General features: G+C 57.9%; 1 protein-coding gene across 5 annotated transcripts in view; it reads right to left on the reverse strand.

Moving 5' to 3' along the window:
* The window catches only part of POU2F2 (POU class 2 homeobox 2), a 78,781-nt gene extending 58,958 nt beyond the window's left edge, over positions 1 to 19,823 (reverse strand). For 3 of the 5 annotated variants that reach the window (XM_080645493.1, XM_080645491.1, XM_080645492.1), the window contains exons 1-2: positions 19,581 to 19,708; positions 3,957 to 4,017 (exon numbers count right to left, since the gene is read on the reverse strand). The gene's annotated coding sequence lies outside the window, so the exon portion shown is untranslated. Of the gene's footprint in view, positions 1 to 3,956; positions 4,018 to 13,751; positions 13,885 to 19,580 lie in introns of those variants that run through there. The other 2 variants (XM_080645489.1, XM_080645490.1) reach the window with 2 other exon arrangements.
* Positions 19,824 to 22,691: the final 2,868 nt, after the last annotated feature.

Here is a 22,691-nt window from a genome sequence, read left to right on the forward strand (position 1 = left end):
CCGTCTTGCCAGGACGGTGGCACTCCAGCCTTCAGTTACTCTGGGACTGTCACGGATCTCAGGGACCCATCAGGCCCCGAAGCGCCAAGAGACCTGAGCCACTGTTCCCTCCTCCACAGCTGTGACACCCCACCCCGTGGCTGACAGCCACTCTCGGTTGTGGGTGGGCATCAGCTGTCTGCCCCCACCCAGAGACGGCAAAGGCAGCCGAAGGAATCGGTGATCGATCCCTTGTCACCTCCCAGCATCTCAACGGCAACGGCCCTTGCATCACAACCCCCGCGAGGGGCACCGCTGCCGCAGCCTCACCCTGTGGACGCCCACAGCCACAGCTCACCAGCCACATCCATGGAGCCACCCCCACACTGAAGCTCTTGCTGGCCCCCCCACTCCCCCCCACAGCCACATCTGTAACAGCACTCACCCTATTCTTGTAGCCAAAGCCAAGCCCCAAGCATCCTGAGGGTGGCTAATGGCCTGGGGGGTCCCGGCAAGTCCCTGACCCCACCTGCTGTCTTCTTGGTTCCTGACTGCAGAACATCTGTACTGCCTCACAGGCCCCCCCAGATGTCCCTCCTCCCTGCACAGTCACCTCACCAGACCCAGCAATGGAAGCCTGTCTGTCACCCACAGCTAAGGTCCCGCTGGCGGGGCATTCCAGAGCCCCCTGTGTGTGGGCACCCTGGTGCTTGTGTCTGAGTCACCTGTGACCCCAAGAAGGATGGAAGGACAGAAGGAAGGGCGGTTCAAGGTGGGGGCAGAGCCCTGCTCCTGCCCAGCCCTGGCCGGGCCTTGGACGCCGGCCATGGGAGCTCCACACCACACCAGCATCCGCGGTCCCGCTCACTCTGTGGCTTCTAACCCTTCAGGAGCTCCCTTTCTACCTCCTCCTCCCAAAGAATGGGAGGCCGCAGCGGGCGGGTCACAGCCCACGCCTCCCTGCCCAGGGCCCGCAGACCTGCCAGTTCAGAGCCTGTCTCCCCACCAGCCCGGGGGACCCTCAGAAGTCACACAGGTTGCCTCTCTGCGTCACCAGATGGAGGCAACCTCAGGAAACCTCCGGAGATGTTGGCTGAAGGAATAAATGAGTGGATATGGTTTGTGTGTCTGTGTGTTCACTTCTTCACTCAACAAATACCATGAGGCTGTGGGAGACACTACACACGTGACGTGCAATCAGATATAGAAACAGTGCTTGGAAGCAGGAGGGGGGGGGCAGGCCAGCGGGGTGGGGGTGTGGGGACCCTGAGGTGGCAGTCTGAGGGAGGTGGAGGAATGAACCCAACCAAGAGGGAGAGAGGGCCTGGCAGGCTGGGATGAAAGCAGAGGGAGTGAAGAGGGGCACGTGACACCAAGGCCGGCCGGCCGGCACCTCCAGGACTGGAGGGGTCTCGCTAATTCTGGGGTTCCAGGCTCCAGCTCCCACCGGGGCTCGAGGAGGCCTCCATCCCCACCCTCTGAGTGTGGTTATAAAGGAAAGGTGATGGGGTGGGGCCATGCTTGCTGTAGTTGTTGTTTATAACAAAATTATAGACCTAATGGGGTGTGGCCTCCTTCAAACATCTGCCACGAGGGTGCACTTCCCCTTGAACCACTCAGATACTTTGGCCACAGCCTTCACGGTGAGCTTACAGATCAACATCTCTCTGTTGTAGGTTAGTCTCTAGTTTCTATCAAAAAAGCAACAAGTCGCCCAGTATTAGCCAATCCCTTCATTGCTAAATGTATCAGTAAGACTCCAAGTGCTTCCCCAAATCAAATCTGCTCTCAGCCCTGGTGGGGTGGCTCAGTAGTTGAACGTCGTCCTATGCATGTTCGATTCCTGGCCAGGGCACATACCCAGGTAGCATGTCTCTCTCTCTCTCTCTCTCTCTCTCTCTCTCTCTCTCTCTCTCTCTCTCTCTCTCTGTCTCCCTCCCTCTTTCTTCCTCTCCCTCTAAAGTCAATAAAAATATATCCTTGAGTGAGAATTTTTTTTTAAAAAATGGCTCTCAGAGCACAAAGATTGGCGTCTGGAGAGGATCCCCACACCTGGGGTGGGTTTTGCTGAGGTGGAAGAATAAGAGGTTGAAGTTCAGGCAGACCCTAGTTCAAACTCTGCCTCTGCCACTTACTTGCTGTAACCTTAGGCCGCTTGCCTCCCCTCTCTGTGCCTCAGTTTCCCTCTCTTGTAACAGGTGACTACCATCTACTTTGAGGGCTGCAGTGAAGGTTAATGCAGTGCCCAGAACAGGCCCTGGCACGTAGGTGACCCCTAACAACCATCCGTTTCCTCAGTAGGACTTAGCTCTCAGGCACGTTACCAAGTCTGCCACCTGCATGTCTATGAAAACTTAACAACACCTGTTTGAACACAAAGAATGAAGATCATGGATCTGATCGTTACCTCCACCAGCTCTGAAACATAACCACTTTTAAACTCCTCTGTTACTCTAGAGTCTAGGGAGGCCAACTTTCAGGCATTCTGCAAAACCTCCAGCTCTCAAACAAATGCTGCTACCCGGAAGCTCCTTGACCCTCTTTCAAGGTCAAGAGCATCGGAGCACGTGAGTTCCTGGGAAAGCTCCAGTCTGGCTCCCTGGAGAAAGCAGGCAACCTGTACCCAGACCCCTACTTTCCTTACAAGTTAGAAGGGGGTTCACGGATGAGTCTCGGGGGCCTGTGAGCATCCTGAGGTTGGAGCACACAGTCGTGTAGATGTAGAGATGCGTTTTCCTGGGAGAACGTCTAGACTAAAACTAGAAACCTATGGGCCAAAGGCTGCCTGAAACATGTGGTTTGGACCACACATGGATTTTTGACATTTTGTGTTAGTTGCCAGCATTTAAAAATTGGGAGGTTTCACATAAAAGTCTGGATATCTGGCTTCTTTGGGAAAATCAGAAAATTACGCAAGTAAGGAACCTAGCCCCCTTGCCTCTCTGCAGGGGCATCAGTACACCTGACGAGCAGCCCGCCCCAGGCACTTTCTAGGCTATAGTTTCCACCACATCAGGTTGCAAACCCTGGACTACAGTTTCATCTGCTTCTTGGAGTGAGTCTGTGACCCCTTGTGCAGCAAGGACGCCTGGGTAAGAGGCCGATGAGGGCAGGTCCTGAGGCCTCCGTTAATCGGCTCGTGTTGGAATAGGGGTGGCAGCCTGGAAGTCCCACCCCAAAGGCCCGGGCCCTACTCATGAAGCTCCTTGCCGGGCCTCCCAAGCTGAGTGGACCAAACACCAGCGCAGGTGTCCCGAGGCCCTGCTTCCCGCGGGGCTGAGGGGCTGGACAGCACCTGCCTCTGCCTGGGGGGCCTCGGCGGGCCCCACGGAGGGTCTCAGCAGCCCTCACCTGTTCGGGGAGCTTCCAACTCTATCTCCAGCTCCTGCTCCGGAGCCTACATGCTTTCAGGAAGTAGCTTCTCATCCCCACATCCTGGGGGTGGCTGCTGAGACTACCCTCCTTTGGCAGATGGGGAAACTGAGGCTCGCACAGCTGGCCTGGGGCACGGCTGGTGCCATTCGGCTCCAGACTGGATTTGGAACGGCCTCACTAGCCTTCTGTCCTCGGGGCAGCGTAGAAGGTGGCTTCTGTCATTATCCCTTTAATAGACGAGGAAATGGAAGCTCTGACGGCCCCCAGTCACTTGCAGTTAGGAAGGGACAAAAGGGGGCTCAGACACAGGTGTGCCTTACCCCACGCTGTGATCTGAGCCACCAGGTTACCCCTCTCTACCCTACTGAGCCCCGACACTCAGCAGAAACCCCCACGGTCGCCAACACCCAGAACCACTGGTTCGGCCAGAAAGTTGCAAGACACACAGAGGATGAAAATACAAATTAGTCAGACAAACCTCGTGGCGGGCAGGGCAGAAAGACAGGCAGCACCCCCTGGGCGGGGCGGGGACCAGGATGAGAAAGCAGGGATTTCTGAGAGGAAAGGGACCCAGAGCAGACCTCTGGGGCCACCGCCCTTACCTCTTGGGTAGACGCAGCGAAACTAATACATTCAGGCCACCAACCCGGTCCAGTTGAGAACCTGGGGAGAAAGGAGAAGGTTGTCAGCATCCTGGGGGATCCGTGAGGCGTCTCCACCTCGAGCAGATGAGGCACTCAAGTGGAGGGACCCTACTCCTGTCGCAGCATCAGAGTCACAAGTTGGCGAACGTGGAGTCAGGTCCTCACAGCCCCTTGCTGCCGCCAGTGTCAGGTCCAGGCTCTGAGCCTCAGTGTCCATCTCATCAGTGGGCACACGGCCTCCTGCCCTGGCGAAACATGTTTTCCCACCCAATGGGTCTGTCTTGCAGCTTTAGCCGAGGCAGAGGGCCCAGGAAGGGGGGATATTCAATACGTACATGACGGATGACTGAGTGGGTGGATGGACAGACAGAGGAGTTGATTCATTAACAAGCTATGTAGCTCAGAGGAAGGCTGGGAGGATCAAATGAGAAGGAAAGCTAAAGGGTTACTCATTCTTAGGTGCCTAAATGCTGGAAATAAAGGCCACGCTGATGCTTCTGCCGTGGATGTCTGCTCCTTCATTTACTCATTTGGTTAATGGGCAAACGCTAGGCTTGCCTGAGCCGGGCTCTGGACCAAGTGAGGAGGGTCCAGTACTGGATCAGACAAGACTTCTGCCCTGTCTTCCAGGGGCTCATGGGCAGGGGGATGGAATAAAGAGGCTATGCCGACACTCGGGCAGGCAGAGGGTTCGGCGGGAATCCCAGGGGAGGGCAGGGAAGGCCTAGGGAGGACGCGGGCCCCAAGCCAAGCCTGGCAGACAATCCCCTCCAGTCAGGCAGAGGGGCAGGTGGGAGCCCAGGGCTCAGCGGAAAAGTGGGAAGGATGAGACCGGAGAGACATCAGGGGCTGCACCCAGCAGAGCCTGCCCAGCAGCTGGCGTAGGAGCACGGTCCGGTTTGTCTTTAGAAAGGCCTCACCGTGCTCTGTGCAGACGATAAAGAGGATGGAGGCGTGGACAGGATGTGGGGAGAGCTGTCCCCACAAAGTGTCCGTGGCCTTCTCCACAGCCCCACAGGAAGGCAGTGACCGCCGTATCCTCCCCACTCTGCAGAGGCAGCAGGTGAGGCTACGAAGAGACCTGACTTCTCGCTGTACCCCTGGGTGAGGGGCGGAGCCGGCTGGTGAGGCCCGGCTGAGTGCCTCCCCTGAAACCTGGTGTCCTGTCTCGTGGGGACACCGTCTTCTTGGGAAAGCCCTGGAACCTGCACAGAGACACCCTCGCCCTGCTTGCTCCGGGCGTTCAGAGAAGGGGCAGGGACCATGGCACAGGGACAGATGCCCAGAGGACACATTCCCACCAGGCGAGTGCTGACCAGTGGACAGGGAGCAACGCTGGAAGCCATGACTCAGAGGGAGAGCCCTGTGAGCAAGGTCCCCAGCCAGGACTCTCATCTCTGTGTCCCTGTGGTACACTCCCGGGAGGGAAGTTGGGGGGACAGCGGATCAGCCATGGCCCTTGACGGTGGGCAGACCACTTTTCCATCTCATGGCACATCTGGCAGCACCGATGAGGCCCGGGACCAACCAATGACACAAAGAAGGAGTGGAGACAGGACTGGAGTTGAGGAGGAGAAAGGAGAAAGAGCAAAAGACGGGCTGAGACAGTGAAGAGACAGACAGACAAGGCGAACCAATGGATGGACAGAAAGATGAATAGATAGACAAGAAAGAGAAGAGATGGGGAGACACAAACGGACAAAGAGGAGGCGTGGAGGGATCCACAGGCAGCGAGGCCAGAGAGAAGCCCAGATGGGAAAGAATCAAGCAGGGTAACAGGGACCAGGTGTCCGCCCAACTCCACCCATGCCACTCTCTCTACCTGGGCCTCCATCTGAAGGGGTGGGAGGGGCCCGGGACCCCTGGTTCCTGGGGGAGGGAGGAGCTGGGGTTCTCCCCCGTGAGGGGCTGCCCCCACCCCTCCCCGGAGCTAATCAGCGGCTGTCATCTCCACGGTGAGGTCTTGGTTAAGGAGATTTAGGGCCGGGATCAATAGGAAATTTAAAAATCGATGCAGCGCGCAGGGCAAAATCGATGGCGTTTAATCGCCTTGCCGATTCCCAGTCAAAACAATTAGCCGCGCCGAGTGTTGAACACGGTGGCGACACGGCATTAACCGTCAATATTGGTGTAAGTGATGGCGGGCGGCAGGGAATCCCTGGGCCTCGGAGGGCAGGAGTCAGACACGCCTTAGGGATGGGGTCTTTCCCGGGGCAGCACCCATGCTGGGGCTCCTCCCTCCTGCAGGGACCCCGCTGTCTCTTCACTCTGCCCCCTCGGCTGTGATGCCCACAGGCAGCACCCCCCCACACACCATCTGCCTCCAGTTCCTCGCCCTGTCCTCGCCCGTCCTCTCCCGGCCCTGCCGCCTATGCCTCTGACAGACCCTGCTCCCAAGTAGAGAACGTCTCCAGGAAGAGACAGCCCTGCGGGAGCTGGGCTCAGTGCCTGAGAGGAGAGGAGGTGGGAGTGGGGGCTGTTTAGAAGAGGCGTCTCCCCATTTCACAGATGGGGACTCGAGGGACAGACTGGGGAAGCAGCTGGCCCACAGTGACCCACACAGGAAGGGGAGGAGCCTGGGCTTGAGCCCGATTTCTCTAACTCCGAATCTACGTTCCTTGCAGCTGTACCACAGAGAAGGCGAAGATTCTCCAGAGTATTCACTGGAGAAAGAAAGAGCTCAGCCTTTGGCCCTGGCCCCTCAGCTCTCCTCGCAGCTGCTACAAGGCTTCGCTGTGTCCTGGGGTCTGTCTGCTACTTGCCTGCCAGACTGTGGGCTTGTGGTGAGTGGGTTGGGGTCTGGCTCCTCTGGGGGTTCCCAGCATCAATCAGCACAGGGTATGGCCCCACACTGGGGCCTGGGACAGGCCTGAGGGTGACAGTGCCCCCTGGCCCCACAGACACAGGCTGCCCACATACACCTTCACGGAGGGACAAATGGACTGAGTGGCTGCCCCCACGGCCAGTCCAGCAGAGCAGCCTTTAGTGAGAATGGCCAACGCATCCTGAGCAATGGGAGTGGTTAGTGGCTCTGCAAGTGTGATCTCACAGAATCCTCACCACCAGCTGGTGAATATCATCCCCAAGATACAGATGAGAAAAGGAAGGCTCAGAGAGGTGAAGTCACTTGCCCAAGGTCACACAGCCAAGAGAGGCAGATCCATCTGACTGGACTCTGAGGGGCATGGGATGCAGAACAAGCAAAACCTAATGACCTCAAGCAAGAGCGAGGGATGCAAGGGGGGGTGCGGGAACATGGCACCTAGACAGAGGGCCAGGAGGGGCCCCCACAGAGCTGGGGGGTGCGGGCAGGGTGAGCAAGGCAGGGGCAAAACTGGAGGTGGCACCCTGGGCTCCTGACCTGGCCGGACCAGGCTGGGAGGTGACGAGGACAAGGCTGGCTCTCACCTTCTCTGAACTTGCTGAAGGGCTCCTGGTTCTGGGGTGCTGTGTGGGGCAGGCGGAGGCCCCCGAGGCCACCTGCTCCCTGGCGCGGAAGAGCAAGGCTGGGGTGTGTGCAGGGGAGGAGGCCCATGAGATGCGCCAGAGATTGATCTGACAAGGTCCTAATCAAATGGTCAATATCCCTGACCTGACCACTTAACCTATTGATAAGCTGGCAAGGAAGGAGCAGGCAGTGAGTGGGCTCAGGGAGGGAGGCCGTGGGGGGGCTGGGGGAGCCTGACGGATGGTGCTTGGGTTGCAGCCTGCCTGGGGCTGGGGGCCTGGAAGAGGGTGGTCTCCTCCTCAAGTGCCAGCCCCCCCCCTGGGACTGATCAGGGGTCTTCCGGCTGGGGGCTTCTACCCAAGCCCCTCCCTGCACTCAGGGCCCCTCAGCCCCTCCCTGAGTGAGGCTGGGAGCTGTCGCCAGCACCCTCCCCACCCCTCGGTCCCCTTGGATGGTGCTCTAGCTCTTCACACATATGAGGGACTTCTGGGGGCCTCAGTGTCCTCATCTGCTAACTGGGGATACTTGGGCCTCGGGGTCCCATGACAGGGGTCTGGTACAATAAATGATGGTGCAGCAGCCGCATAAAGGAGGGCTGCAAAGTCTCAGAAAATATGCTCGAAACACATTCAGTGACAAGGAAATGATGTTCCTAATCCATTGTTAGGAAGGGAAAAAGGCAGGTTATAAACTGGCATATGGCATATGATCCCATTTTTATAAAACACACACATACACACACACACACACACACTTTTTTCCCCAAAGGAAAAAAATTTAAAGCAGAAGTCAGAATTCTGAGTTTGGCCCCAGGCGCCTGAGTTTTAATTCACTCGTGGGGTAAATTGGCAGGCGTACTACCATGTGAGAAAAAGCTCTCTAGAAGGCTAACCATCAAGAAGTTAGTTTTGTTTCATTTAACTGGTTTGCCATGGTAGGTTTTTATCCTCATCTCTGAATATCTGCATTTTCTTTCTTTTTTTTTTTTTTTTTTTTTTTTTTTTTACAATGAGAAAATATCACATCGGCTAACATTTGTTTGCAATTACAAAAAGTGGGGCTAATTAACCCGCAGTGGCAGGACTGTGGCGAGGCACCCGGTGGGGGCACAGTGAGTGGTGTTTCTCTGTCCCCCTTCCGTTCCCAGCCAGGTCTGTCTTACGTGGCCCAGCAGCCCCGGAATGTGCGTGAATCTGAAGTGCTGAGCAGAGAAACGCTTGCTCCTCTATCGGAAAGGGCAGGGTAGGACCAAGCCGAGTTCTCTGCCCTGTCCCCTCTTCGGGAAACCGGGAAACCGGCTGAGGGTCGCAGACAGGAGCAACGGCTGGAGGGAAAGCCACGCCCCAGAGGGAGGGCAAGGGCTTTCTCAAAGTCACAACTGGTAGTGACAGAGCTGGGCCCCACGCCGGGGCTCCTGGATCCCGTTTCATGCCATCCCAGTGCCGGGAGGGGAGACACTGCGAGAGCAAGGGTGCGTGCAGGCCAGAGGACGCGTGCGAGAACTCGCTCTGTGGTGGTCAAAACGCGATGCTGCTCCCCTCGCTGCGTGACCCTGGGCAAGTCACGTCTCCTCTCTGAGCCTCAGTTTGCTCAAACGTGAAACGGAGATATCAGCACCTGCCTCACAGGGCTGGTGTGAGGAATCAGTAAGACCATGGTCAGTAAGACAGGCTAACGAAGCAGGAGGCCTGACACAGAAAGGGGCAAGTGAGGGATGGAAATGATATCAGGTTTATCAGCCACAAATGCGGTACGTGAACAGGATGTGAGCGGGCAGGAGGGAGCCCAGTGGGAGGGGAAAGGAGACGGGACATCCTGGTACTCTGTCTTGAGGTGAGCAAATGCAAGGAAACATCTGGCTAAATGTGTTCTTTGTTCATTCATTCATTCATTCATTCAGTCAGTCAGTCAGTCAGTAAGCATTTCCTGAGGTCAGTTCTAGGCTAGCGCCTGTGCAGGCCCTACAATCCAGATATGAGGGATGAAGGTTCCCACTGGGCTAGGAAAGGGGAATTCGGCAGCTGGAGCTGGGCTCTCCCCTGAAAGTTCTGCCTCAGGGACCTCCACACTCTCCCTGGGGGCCTCTGCTGACGGCGGAGCCCAGGACGAGCCCCGCCGGCTGGCCGGTGCGGTTCCGAGCACGCGTGTGTACAGCACACGTTGAAAGAGTAAGCTCTGTGCAGACGGCTATGTCCCCTTTGTGACTCAGCACCCGCACCCCAGGCCTGACACTCCAGGGACACGCCGTGCTCGGGGGTCTTCCTCCATTTCTTTTTAATGAAAAAAAAAAAAAAGTTCAAAGCACCCAGCCCAGTGCCTAACACCTGGCAAGTCCTCAATAAATAGCCGTTAGTAGTAGTATCATCATCACACATGCAGTCACTCTTCATCCCCACCAAACCTTATCTTGCCGAGGAGGAATGCTGACTTGCCCACAGCCACACAAACCGGGACAGGACTCCAAGCAGGTGTGTCTGACTCCACAGCCTGGGCTCTCCCCTTCCTCATGGCTGGGGGGGGGGGGGGATGGAGGGGGGAGGAAAGAGGGAAAAGGCAGCAGTGGGGGTGAGCAGATGTGATGATGGGGGCCAGGATGAGTTGGCTGGGGTGGGGGGAGCTTTGTGAGGGAGTCGGAGGGGAGCACACAGACCCGGATGATGAGTTTTTAGTCTGGTTGCTTCGAGGCGCAGGCAGGAGTTAGCCTGTCTTACTGACGCCCCTACAGCACGTCCCCAGACGCTGAGATCCTTCCACCTTGCAGGGCGCAGCAGGTGTCCAGCTCCACCATTATGCTGGGCAACAGGATGCCAGGGGACCCGGCAGCTCCTGTTCACCTGACAAAGACAGAGCACTTCCCGTGTGCTGAGCACCGTCCAGGCACTGGGGAGACAGCCGTGAACCAGACAAAGTCCTTTCCCTCGTGGGGTTGACCACGAGTGGAGGACGAGATGCAATAGACCAGAATACATACCTAAGAGCTAAGGAGGGAAATAGACCAGGTGAAGGGAAAATAGGTCAGGACAGCCCTGTCGGGAAAGGCAGGTTTTGAGGAGCAGCCCAGATGAAGTACGAGGGGCAAGATCTTTCCTGGTAAAGGAAACAGAAGGTGCAAAGGCCCTGGGGCAGGCACAAGGTTGGTGTGTTTTAGAAAGAAGGCAGAGTGGCTTGGGCTTCCGAAGTCAGGAGGGAAGGACCAGAAATTGAATGGGCAGGCGGGCACCAGCTCACGCAGGGCTTCTCGGTAAGGAAGTTGTGCCAAGTGTGATGGAGGAAGGGCAGGCTTTCTCATTGTGGCAGATGAGTGTCGGTTTCATCTTCCGAAACCAGGCTCCGTCCTCAGTCCTTCCCCATGCACCCTGTGGGGCCTTCTCACCCGTTCATTCTCTAAGAATAAGCTCAAGAAGCCTTCCATAACCCTTGCAGCCCCTGTCAGGGCTTTGTCGGGGTCAACTCCCCAAACGGGGGACTCCTCTGCAGCAGGGAAGGGTCTGGATTATCCGTGTGCCTTGGCACCCAGCTCAGGCCTGGCCACGGGCCTCAGGAAAGGATAGAATGCCGATGGTCACTAAGGGGGACGGTAGCCCTGGACCTCCAGCTCCCAGCTAATCTCCACGTGGGGCAAATTGTAGCCTGTTCTCTTCTGCTCAGTGGCCAAGAGATGGGTTGGGAGCAAGGGAAGGCAGGCTTTCCCCTCCCTGGCCAGGCCTTGTCCAGGGTTACCACAGTGGATAGCCAGGGCATTTCCCCCGCCCTGCAGCCCCCCCTCCACACCAGACTCCAAGGGACCCCTGACTTGGTGCCCAGCTCACACCCTGTGGAGTCCCTCCTCACACCCCTTCTGTGCCTCCTGGTCCTTCCCCACCGTGTCAAGCCTCGTCCCTCACCCTCCCTGAGCACACCTGCTGGTCCAGTGACACCCACACTTGCTCACACCTCCGTGCCTGTGCATGGGAAGTGCTTCTGTTTGGGAAGCCCTCTGCCCACCCCCCTTTTCCTCGGGACCCTGCCCACACTTCTCAGGTGACCTTCTCCCAGGCAGCTCGGCCTCCCCGCTCATGTGGCACCAGCACGCCATGTGCACCTCTGTCAGAGCCCAGAGATGCGGGCCCCAGCCCAGGGCCCCATGCCCACCAGAAGCGTTTCCCAGAGGAGTGCTGAGGTGCAGCAGGGCAGGGGGCCGCGGGTCCGTGTCCCGTGTTGCTCCTGCCTGAGTGGCCTCGGTGAGTTTCAGGAGGGGTGCGTGTGTACATTTAGAAACGGTGTGTTGTGTTTAGCGCTCAGTTTCAATGTCGCTTCCTCAGAGGTGTTACACCTGACCCACCAACCTAAATGGGGTGCTCCCAGGTTCCCCTCCCACAGCCCCTTGTTCCTTTCCTTCCGGATGTTACCACCATTTAGAACTGACTACACACTGAGGTACGGTCAGCACCCATCCGATTGGCTCGGATCTCCTGGAGAGCAAGGCCCAGGTCTGTCTGTAAGTCACTGGTTCCCAGCACCCAAGCTGGGGCCTGGCTCACGTGGAGCTCAGCCCCCGTGTGATGAATGAATTCATCCTGTGAACATTTCAAAGCTGAGCCTCTACCCGTTTTCATGTTGCTCTAAGTGGGGGATGTTCTACTCCTTCTGGTCACCATGCGGGGCTTCCCCATGGGACCTCTGCACGTGGCCTTGCGCACACATGGGCATGTAAGCTGAGTGCTGCCGAGTTTTAGCATCTGTGTTTGAACGTTTTTGTTAAAAAAAACCTCCACGTGAGGAGCACCCTGGTGTTTTGGTGTCTGCCTTGCCCTGTGAGCCTCAGTGCCTATGTGCATGCGTAGACGTCTGGACTGGCGTACCTGTGTGAGTCTTTGCTACGCTTGCTTCCAAATCTGCCCCTCGAAGCATCTCTGGAGATGTGGTGTGGATCTTCAGGCTTTAGTTCCTACACGTTTTCTCAGAGAATCTCTGACCAAGGATACATGTACTGGCTCTCAGGACCCACGGTGCACATATCTATCACGTGTTTGGAAATCTGTGTGTGTGTCTGTTTCAGAACCACTGCATGTGTCTGCATGTACATCTATTTCAAATTTTCTTATCTGTTCAAGACTTATGTAGCCTCTGTAGTTTGGAGACAGTGTGTGTGTGTGTGTGTGTGTGTGAGAGAGAGAGAGAGAGAGAGAGAGAGAGAGAGAGAGAGGGAGAGAGAGAGAGGGAGAGAGAGAGATGGGTGACATAAACATGTGTATACCTGTGTGTCTCTTCCCTGGGCAGCTGCTGCCTCCCCAGTCTGGTGAGTACCTATTCTATCTCTCGCTCACATACGCACCCACGCTCATATACGCCGTGCGGACGGGGAGGGGGCCGGGGTGTCAGCGAGCTCCTGTGTCACAAGGTTAATTTCTCCGCAGCCAGGCAGCCTGGGCCCTGAGGGGAGTGGTGGGGGAGGGGCTGGTCCCCACAGCCCCTCTGATAAATATGTATTTGGGGCTGCTGTGCTCAAAGGTCATGGGGGGAGGAGGAGGAGGAGGGAATCTCGCTGCTGTGCTGCTGGGTCCCAGCCAGGCCCGGCATGGGATGTGTGACCCCCCTCCAGAGGGATGATGAGATGCAGGGAGATGGGCCCTCATCTGGTCTGGCCCACCCCACCCACAGCCACGTTCAGAGGGAGATGCTGTTGTGGACAAACTCTGGCGCCGGCAAGCACACAAGCCCACGCCCGCTGATACCCCGGCAGAGACTGGAGCAGATGCACAAAGACGGCTTCGTGGGCCACCAGATACATGGAGTGCTGGGAGACCAAAGCCAGACTCACCCCTGCCCTCACCCAACCTTCTTCCCAACGAAAAAATAAGCTAAAATGCAAGCACGCAAAAGTGTATAGCATCTCACAACAAGGAATGTCCCTACACACGCGATACCACACACACACACTGAGACACAAAGGTGCACAGGGCCCAATGAGAAAGGTCCTGAGCACTTTATGGGTGAGCATGTACACACATACACACATACACACATACACACGCACGCATTCACACATACAAAGACTCCAAGGCACACACACCAGGCGGGATGCGTGGCGGGGCCGGGCTAGGAAACCCACGCTGTGCCCCACAGCCGCTCTGGCCCTTTCCCTACCGAGGCGAGAATGGCCGTGGGCCCCAGCGGCTCCAGCCAAAGGCGCCATCATTTGTCCAGCCCCGAGTCACATCAATTGTTGAGCCTCCCCTCCTCACTGACCAGCCATCTCGGCCATCGGCGGCCTCGGCCATTAGCTGGCTCCCGCCTCTGGCCTGCGTTTGTTGAATCTCCCTTACCTGGCAGAACCGTCCGGACCAATGGAGCCCTTTCAGGGTCTGCCTGACCCTCTCCTCAAGGGAGTCCGCTGTCCCCTGTTGTGTGACCTGCAGCCCATGCCTCAGGTTAACCCTCCACCCCCACACACTACTCAGGCTGTCATTTTTCAATGACCGCTGACCACAGTGGTTCCGGTGGATCGCGAGGCTGTGTGTGTGAGAGTGTGTGTGTGAGTGTGTGTGTTTGAGTCCTCTTGTAGGCATGTGTGTTAGGCTGGTGGGATGGCTACAGCTGTGTTTTAAGTCAAAGGAGAGTGTGTATGGTGTGTGTGTGTGTGTGTGTGTGTGTGTGTGTGTGTGTGTGAGAACAAGGGGTTAGGCTATCAGCAGCTGTGCTTACAGTCAGAGTGTCTGGGAGTATGGTTGTGCACATGGGGAGTTAGGCTGACGGGCTGAGCTGCACCTCGTGTGCGTGCGAGTGCACTTGTGTGTGCTTTAACGCAGGAAGCGACTCGGCGTCTAGGTCTGGGCCCGGGTGGAGGCCCATGAAACGCTCTGTCTTGGGCATCGGGGGCGGTTTGGTACGGGCACCTGCTTCTCCAGGGTGTGAGCCAGCGGACTGTGTCTCTCCGGCTCCTGTGCCTGTGTTTGTGAAAGTGACAGATGCTGCCTCCCTGGCCTCACTGCGGCGGATTAAGTCTGTGAATGCCACATGAGTCCGCACCCCGGTGGGGGAGGGTCCCGCCTGCTCTCACACTTTGGTGTGTGGGCCACAGCCCTGAACGGGGCAGGATCCTGGAGATGAGGGCGAAAGTCGCCCTTGCTGGCTTCTGCGAGGGCGACTGTGTCTGAGAAGACATCAGGGTGCAGAGCTCTGCATGTGCTTGCACACAGGCACTCATGCTCACATACTAGTCCACGCTGTCCAAGGCACAGTGTTACGAGATGCACATGTGTGTGAGCCGTTACACTCGGGCTAGCTCCCAGGGGCTGGCCAGATCAAGTCCAAACTTCTCAGAGCCTCCACAAGCAGCAAGCAGGCCTGCTGCCCACCTCTGCTCGGGCCATACCCCAACCTGGGCAGCTTCCTTCCTGCTGGGCTCGGCCATCTTCCTGCCCCCCCTCCCTTTCCACAAGGCCTGAGCGTCCTGAAAGACCCACTTCCCGGTTTAAACGCACGCCTCCCTCCGCCTCCGATTCCCAATGGCCCTGAAGCCCCCTTTTTGCTGCAGGCGCCCAGATTCTTGAATAAGGTTGGGACAAGGTGGGTGCCTAACGATTGTTTTCAGGTAAGGAGTGCTCATGCCACCATGGGCCTGATTACCTCAGGGAACACACTGTACTTCATGAGCTCGGTGACTCACAGCGCTCCATAAACACCTAGTGAATGCGGGGACCAGGGACGTGGGGCCACCACCCCCAGCCTCCTTCTGCTGTGTCAGAGCTGGGAGAACTGCCTGCTCCCAGAGAGGATCTGGTGAAGGTGGGGCTGTGGGCCAGTGAGGGACGGTGCACCTGCCTTTTGGGGCCACCACCTGCCTCTGGGAAGGGGCTGAGCAGCACCAGGCTTCCTGGCAGGCCTTGGGGGACGGGGGGGGGGGGGGGGGGGTTAAGCTCATCCACAGCCTGTCTTTCAACAGGCCCAGCCCCAAAATGTCACCGACAGGGTGAGCTCTCGACCCCGCTCGCTCCATTGCAGGTTTCCCTTCAGGATACAAAGCGAGACCCAGGTCCTCGAAGCCCACCCTGAGCCACGGGAGCCGTCTGTCCGCCTGACGTGTCCTGGAGGACAGGTCTGTGGATGGACATCTCAGGGGGCAGGTAAGAAGGGGGAAGGGACAGAGCCAGAGGCAGGAAATGGGCTGGGACAGCCAAGGGAAGGGGGACAGATGTCGGAGGACAGACCACGCTCAAGCTCAGTACCAGGAGTCCTAAGACCTCGACCCTAGCACTGCTTGGTGGCTTATGGGCTGGGAGAGTCACGTGCATCTCAAACCCTCATCCGTGAAGGGGGCACCATCAGGGTTGCTGTAAGAGCGAGGCGGATGTTAGGGGCAGCGGCGGCCTCATTATTATTATTAGATCAGGAGGTGTTGGGCCCAAGGGGGAAATGACAAGTGATATATATTTAGAAGAAAAAACAGACCCCAATCTAAGGAGACCCCACACCCACTCTCCAATAATTTTTTCCACACCCAGTTCCTCAACCATTTCAATCCTGGGGAAAAAATAAAAAACACTGGAAATTAACCAGCACATACCAGACATGGAAACTGCTCCCTTGCCCCCATCAAGGTCCAAGCAGCCCCGGCATGGCCATCTGTCCCCCTGTCCTGGGTCATCCTCCATGCACTGGGATTATGTACCAGGACCCTGACAAGCTCTAGCCAGTGAGGTACTGAGTTAGGCTCCTAGATGGATTGTCACATTGGTGGGGAGGGGTGCTAGCCTACGGCCCCTGCATTCGGGAGTCAGTGTGTATGAATCACAATGAAGGTGGCCTGGGGTGGCCACCGATGGACCCACTGGGGGAAAAATCTGGCCAGCATGCTGTTTAGGATGTATAGGCTCCCTCCCCCCCCCCCCCCCGCCTCTCTCTCTCTCTCTCTGTGGCTGAGTTCTTTCCCTACCATGGCCCCTGCCACAGACACCCCATTTTCCCTGCAAAGACTGGCAGAGGGAAGTGAGGCAACCAAAACCCCCAAAGATAGCATCACAACCAGCCAGAAGGTTGGCCAGCAGCCTAAGGGAGATGGGGATCTGGACCTCTCCAATGGGCACAAACGGGCCTCTGTCCAGCATTGTCCTGACATCAGGGAGCAGACGCAGAATTGTGTCACTATCAGCTGGAGAGCCTGCCTGTGGCCCTGGCATGGGACGCTGTGTTACTAGGGAAGAGCCGCAGGAGGTTTCGTTTTCTTGAACCCAGCTTCAAGGTTGCCGTGCAAGCATGCTGTCAAGCCCACCCATGCACCTGCGACCTCTGTGCACATCTCTCATCCCTGCACCCAGGCCCTGCCACACAAGCCCACCTCCCTCTGACCCAGGACACACAGAGACACCTAACAAGAACAGGAACAACAAGAACAACAGCTCTGTGCAGAAACGGTGCTTTCACATATGTGACTTTATTTAACGTGTATCCTCATGGGCACACACCACGTTCAGACTTAGTGCATGCACGCAGAGCCTCTACTCTACCCATGCTGCACATCCAGATTCACACACCTGCCACCGATCCAGACATGGCTCACAGACCCGCACACGCGTGGATGCCTGCCACACACAGAGCCAAAGAGTGCCTGCCAAGTGAGCATGCAGTGAGGAGTCCGTGAACATCAAGACAAGGGAAGACCAGTATGAATACACACCAACTCCCTCCTGCACACGTATTGCCTACAATGGGGACCCCAATACCCAGCCCCCCATTGAGCACACATGTCCTGACTCTACACCTTTGGCTCCTCACTCTGCCAAAGCACCCAAGCCCCGTGCACAGTCAGTCCGTCCTGAACACCGCTCACAATTCACACAGGCCTTGTGCACATGCACACGGCCGCCATGGTGGACTCTGTGCACACTGCGCATTGACGCTACGCTCTCCCCTGTACCCCGAACAAGGGGGGCAAATTTACCTGACAGTACGGCAAGGGACTGAAAGCTACCAAGTGAAGCAGTTCATTGGGTCTTTCTCTAAAGGAAGACCTGCTCCCCAACTCCACAGGCCCCAGGAGGGAAGGATAAAGCGGGGAGTGGTCAGCAGATGAGAGGCTTTCTCTTAGGGTTTTTTACCTGGGCCTACAACGCTCTGAGGACCCTCTCACGTGGCCCCTGGCCCCAATTTCCTTCCCTTTTCACTTCTCACTAGTCATCCATGTCATTTTCTCCTCTGTCCACACCCTTCTTTCTCAGTGGGGCTGAGTCCATAGCCATGAGCCCTCACTTAGGGTCTTCCCCTCCCCCTCCCATAGCCCCAGTGAGCGTCCAGCTGGACTTGGCTAGGAGGCCAGAGGAAATAGGGGGTGGCACTGGAACCCCCAGGGCAGACCCAAGCCCCCAACAGGGAAAAGAGAGTAGAAATACACTGAGGTGTGGCTTAGGGGAACTTAGGGGATTCTTGTCTTTGCATGGAGCCCCTCTCCCTGGTACACTATTCAAAGCCAGTGCTACCAAAGTGATAAATAAATGGAACCGAGGGAGAGGACAGAAAGGATGGGGAGCCGGAGGAATGAGTGGCAGGGAGGGAGAATAAAAGAAAGGGGGGAAGGAAAAGAGAGAAAAAGAAAGGGAAGGGTAGAGAGAAGGAAGATTTTTAAAAAAAGAAAAGCTGGGCGGGGGGAGGTTTTATTGAGAGCAGGAAGAGACAGAAAAACTGGAAAATAGGGAGGAAAAGAAACCTGCAAAGGAGATGGAGAAAAAGGAGGCGAGAAAGGACAGGAGGAGAAGAAAAGAGAAGGGAGTAAAGAGGCAGGAGGAAGCAGCTGAGGGTCCCCCAAGTTACAGACTTTGCCCAGAGAGCTGAGGGGCGCGCCCTGGATCCCCAACATCACTCCGGACCCTGGAGCTCCACGGCCCACCTCTCTGTGCCCCACTCCTGCTGCTCCTTCTTCCCACCTTCCACCCTCCAGCAGCCCAAGACACCCCGTTTCTTTCTCTGGCTCCTCGTTCCCACCCCCTCAGTCTCTTCTAGTTCCCTACACCCTCTCCCCACCCCCCACCCCCATCCACGCTGCTTGCTACGGAGCTCAGACAGCCTCACCAACCATTATTGTCACCATCATCACACTAAGCCGGCCCCCACAGCCCCCAGGAAAGGGGGGGGGGACAGGCGGCACCATCACTAGCCTTGACCCCCTCTGGCTTCATTTTCTCCACAGTCGCCCCTTCCCAAAATGCAGGCCCCCAAATGGGGATCCCGCCCAGCCCTGGGAGCCTCTCCGGAGCGCAGGGGCCAGCCTGCGCTGAAGCCGCCTCGCCTCTTCTCTGCGCCCGCTCTTTTTGTATATGGTGGCTCAGGCTTCGACGTGTTTTGTTTTCGTCTTTTTAGTGGTATTATTTTTTTTTCTTGCCCCTTTTCTTTATTTTCTTGGCCTGGGAGCGGCAGCGACAAACGCCCACCGCCTGGTCTCCTGCGCCGGCTCCCGGCCGTCGGCTCTTTCTCTAGTCTGCGCTCCTCTCGCCTCGCTCCTTTCTCTTCCGTCTCCGCTCGCTCCTCCGTCCTTTCAGTTCTGTCCCCGGTCGACTTGCTCTCTCCTCTCCCTGCCTCGGCTCTGCGCCTCTCCTTTCCCCATCCTGCTGCCCCTTCTCCGCTTTTTCTCTCCGCCTTCTCCTCTCCGTCCTTATTTCTTCCCATCCCTAACCCCCCCACCTCCACCACCATCACGCACATCTCTCCTTTGGTTCTCTCGCTACCACCGACAGCAAGCCGACCCCCTCTTGCCCCCAAATAATAAAAATACCCAGCCAGGGGGCAAAACCCCGACGCCGGGCGCCGGGAGAGCGGAGAGAAGGCCGGGGCCGCAGCGGCGGCGGGCAGCCGGAGCGCGGTGCGGAGCGAGCGGCGCCCGCCCGGCTCCCGCCCGGAGAGCTCTCTGCAATAGGCCGAGCCGGCTGCATTAAGCTTCTTGCAATCAATAAAGCGCGGGTCAGATTATGCAAAGCGCAGATATTAATATGCAAAGTTTTAAAGATTTTTAAATGGAAGGACGAGCGCGGCGCGGGCGGGCGGGCAGGGGCTGCGAGGGGAGAGGGAGGAAGGGAGGGCGGGCGGGCGGCGCGCAGGCGAGCTGAGGAGAGGAGGAGGCTGCCCGCCGCCCGCCCGCCCGGCTGCGCCGCGCTGCCTTGCCTTACCGCTGCTCCCATCGGTAGGCGCCGCTGTCTTCGCCATGCGCGTCAGCTGCACGGCTCCGAGGGGATGGCCGAGGAGGAGCCGCCGCCGCCAACGCTACCCCCGCTCCCGCTCCCGCTCCCGCGCCCGCTCGCTGCCTGCTGCTGGCGCTGCTCTGGCCGCTGCTCTTCGCCTGAGCTGCCGGCGCGAGCCCAGGCGCGCGCCATCCCCGGCTCCCACCTTGTCCCCATGGCAACCCCGGGCCCAAGGATGCTCAGAGAGAGAGAGCGCGAGCGAGAGAGCGAGGGGGGGAGAGAGGGAGAGGGAGAGGGCGGGGAGCGCAGGGGACACGGAGGCAGGGAGAGGCCCGAGACCCACAGAGACACAGAGATACACAGAGACAGAGAGACACAGAGATACTGAGAGATACGCTGAAACAGACAGACATAGTGACAGAGAGGGGAGAGGAGCTGGGATTAGAGAAGAGCACCCAGACAAGAAGAAGCCCAGAGACCCACAGAGACACAGAGATGCACAGAGACACCGAGACAGAAAGAGACGGAGGGAAACAGAGGGGGCAGGGAGCAGAGCGGGATTCAATGGCAGGGAGAGACCCTGAGGCCAGAGACTCTGAGACACCCAGAGACCTCCAGAGACAGAGAGAAAAAGGAGAGGGAGAGGGCAGGGAGCACAGAGGACACAGAAGCAGGGGAAGATACAAAGAGACGGCTGGAGACAGAGACATACAGAGATACACAGACACAGACACGGGGACCCAGAGAGAGGGGTGGGGGCAGAGTGGAACTCGAAAGCAGGGAGAGGACCTGAGACCCAGAGACTCAAAGGGTCACCAGAAACACAGAGACAAGGAGGAAAGGGCGCGAGTACAGGGGCCGTGGATGCAGGGAGAGACTCACAGAGACGGAGGTGACAGAGACACAGAAACACACAGGCACACGCACAGCGGGGTCGGGGGCGAGGGAGCGGGGCGGAGAGCACAGAGAGGGACACAAAAGCAGAGAGAGGCACCAAGGGCCACAGAGACAACGAGACAGGGAGGAGAAGTCCATGGACAGAGAGAGAGACGAGGCGCCAGAAAGAGGAAAGTCCCAGAGAAGAAGACACAGACAGGAGATACAGAGGGACAGAGACACAGACAGAGGAATGGAGAGGCAAGACAGAGCTGGAGCGAGGCAGAGACAGGCACAGGAGAGACGGGCGCCGGGACAAGAGAGACACGCTGAATCAGAGAGAGATAAAGAAACAACCCCGGGGAGAGACCCAGGGCCAGAAAGACGCCGACAGAGACCAAAAGAGACAGAGACAGAGACAGAGACAGAGAAAAAGGCACACAGCTACAGAGGCAGACAGGGGACAGGCGATTCGTGAAATGTAGACAGAAACGTAGTGAGACATGGGAATTCTGAGAGAGAAACGGACAGACAGAAAGAAATGTGCAAAGAGGGACACAGAAGCCAAGACAGAAAAAGAGACAAAAAATAACTGCAGAGATAGTGAGAAACTCCAGAGATGGGCAGAAAGCAAAGAGGGAGAGTTAGAGAGGCAATGTGGTGCAGAGAAACACAGAGAGAGAGACAGAGCCTGCAAGAGACATGACAGGAGAAACCTAGGAGATGGAGAGAGATGGTGAGAAGGAGACAGATGCTGGAAGAGGCTTTCTGGTGGACAGAGAGATGCAAGACAGAGACAACAAGAGATAAAGGGAGAGTGGGAAGTGGAGAATATGACTGGGGGAAAGGGGAGCAGGACAGAAAGACGGAGCTTAGGGAAGATAGACTGGGGCAGGCTGGGGTGAGAGCAGGGACAGGAGAGTCACAGTGGGGCTAGGGGCGGACCCAGGGGCGAGGGCACGGAGGGGAAAGGAGACCAGCGGGGAGGGAGGAGGCAGCACCGGGTCACTGAGCACCTCCCCTGTGCCAGGTACAGCCTCTGGGAGAGGAAGGAGAGGGGGACTGAGGAGGAAGGGACCCTGGGCCAGAGGAAAGTCTGCTTGGGTCTGCGGAGGGCCTGTGGCTCTCGCCCCCACCCCCGCCAGCAGGGGCGCGGCAGTGCTGGGCGGAGGATGGGGCTTCCAGTAGTACCCGGACCAGGGGTTTGGGGGGAGGAGAGGAGGAGGAGAGCGCGGGTGCGCGCCGCGCGGGCTCGGCTCGGCAGCCGCAGCCACCGGGCGCTTTGTTACCCGCGCGGCTGCTCCGAGTGGACTGAGTGGGCACATGGGACCCTCGAGACGTGTGCGTGAGAGAAACACGAGAATCACCAGCTGCTCACGTGTACACAGGCTCCCGAGACCCACACTGCCAGTGCGTAACTGAAATACATCCCGGAAACACCTACCCCGCGGGCGTACAAAGTCCACGGGACCGTGCGGAGGGGATGGCAGACACGGAGCTGCCCACTACCTCCTGCCCCCAGCGGCCTCTCGTGCCCCACGCTGTGCGCCCAGCACAAGTGAATGCAGGCAGCAGCTGCCCTACCCCATGTGCACACAAAGTAGACGCAGGTACCTGTGCAGCACGTGGGTGAGAGACAGGGGACCACTTCAAACCCTCTGTACAGAGAAAGCCACTCCCCCCGCCCGCACTGCGTGTGCATAACACAGGTAAATGAGGAACGGCGCACCACCAGCACACACACTAGGCACGCAGCACCCACAGGGCATGAACACGGGGGCACAGAACCACACCCAGCAGCTCCCTACGACCCCCCCGCCACGTGCACAACACAGGGAATGCAGGCGTGCCCTAGGCCACGCCTACCAAGCAGACCCCCGGCCTGATGAGCTCCCTGGGGGGAACATGGTAGACCCAAGAGCGGGCTCTGGCACACCCCCCTCCCCCAGTGCGTGTGACACAAGTAGAGCTTTTGCACAGAGGCACGCGGCGCACTAGTGAGGAGGGGACTCCGAAAGGGTGCCTGGGGTAACAGCCCAGGGCCCACCCACCCAGCCAGGAGCAAGAAGGGGCCCTGGGCACGGAGATGAAGACCCTGGCAGCCTCCTGAGCGCCCTGTGTGTGTGTGTACGGCAGATGAGGAGCTGCAGAGGCCCAGGTGCCCGTGCGGGGGAAGCTGGGGCCAGGGGGGCCCAGGATGTGCAGTCCTGACTCACCCCCAGC

Source organism: Plecotus auritus, assembly GCF_963455305.1.
Source record: "Plecotus auritus genome assembly, chromosome: 10".
In the NCBI taxonomy this organism is placed as follows: domain Eukaryota; kingdom Metazoa; phylum Chordata; class Mammalia; order Chiroptera; family Vespertilionidae; genus Plecotus; species Plecotus auritus.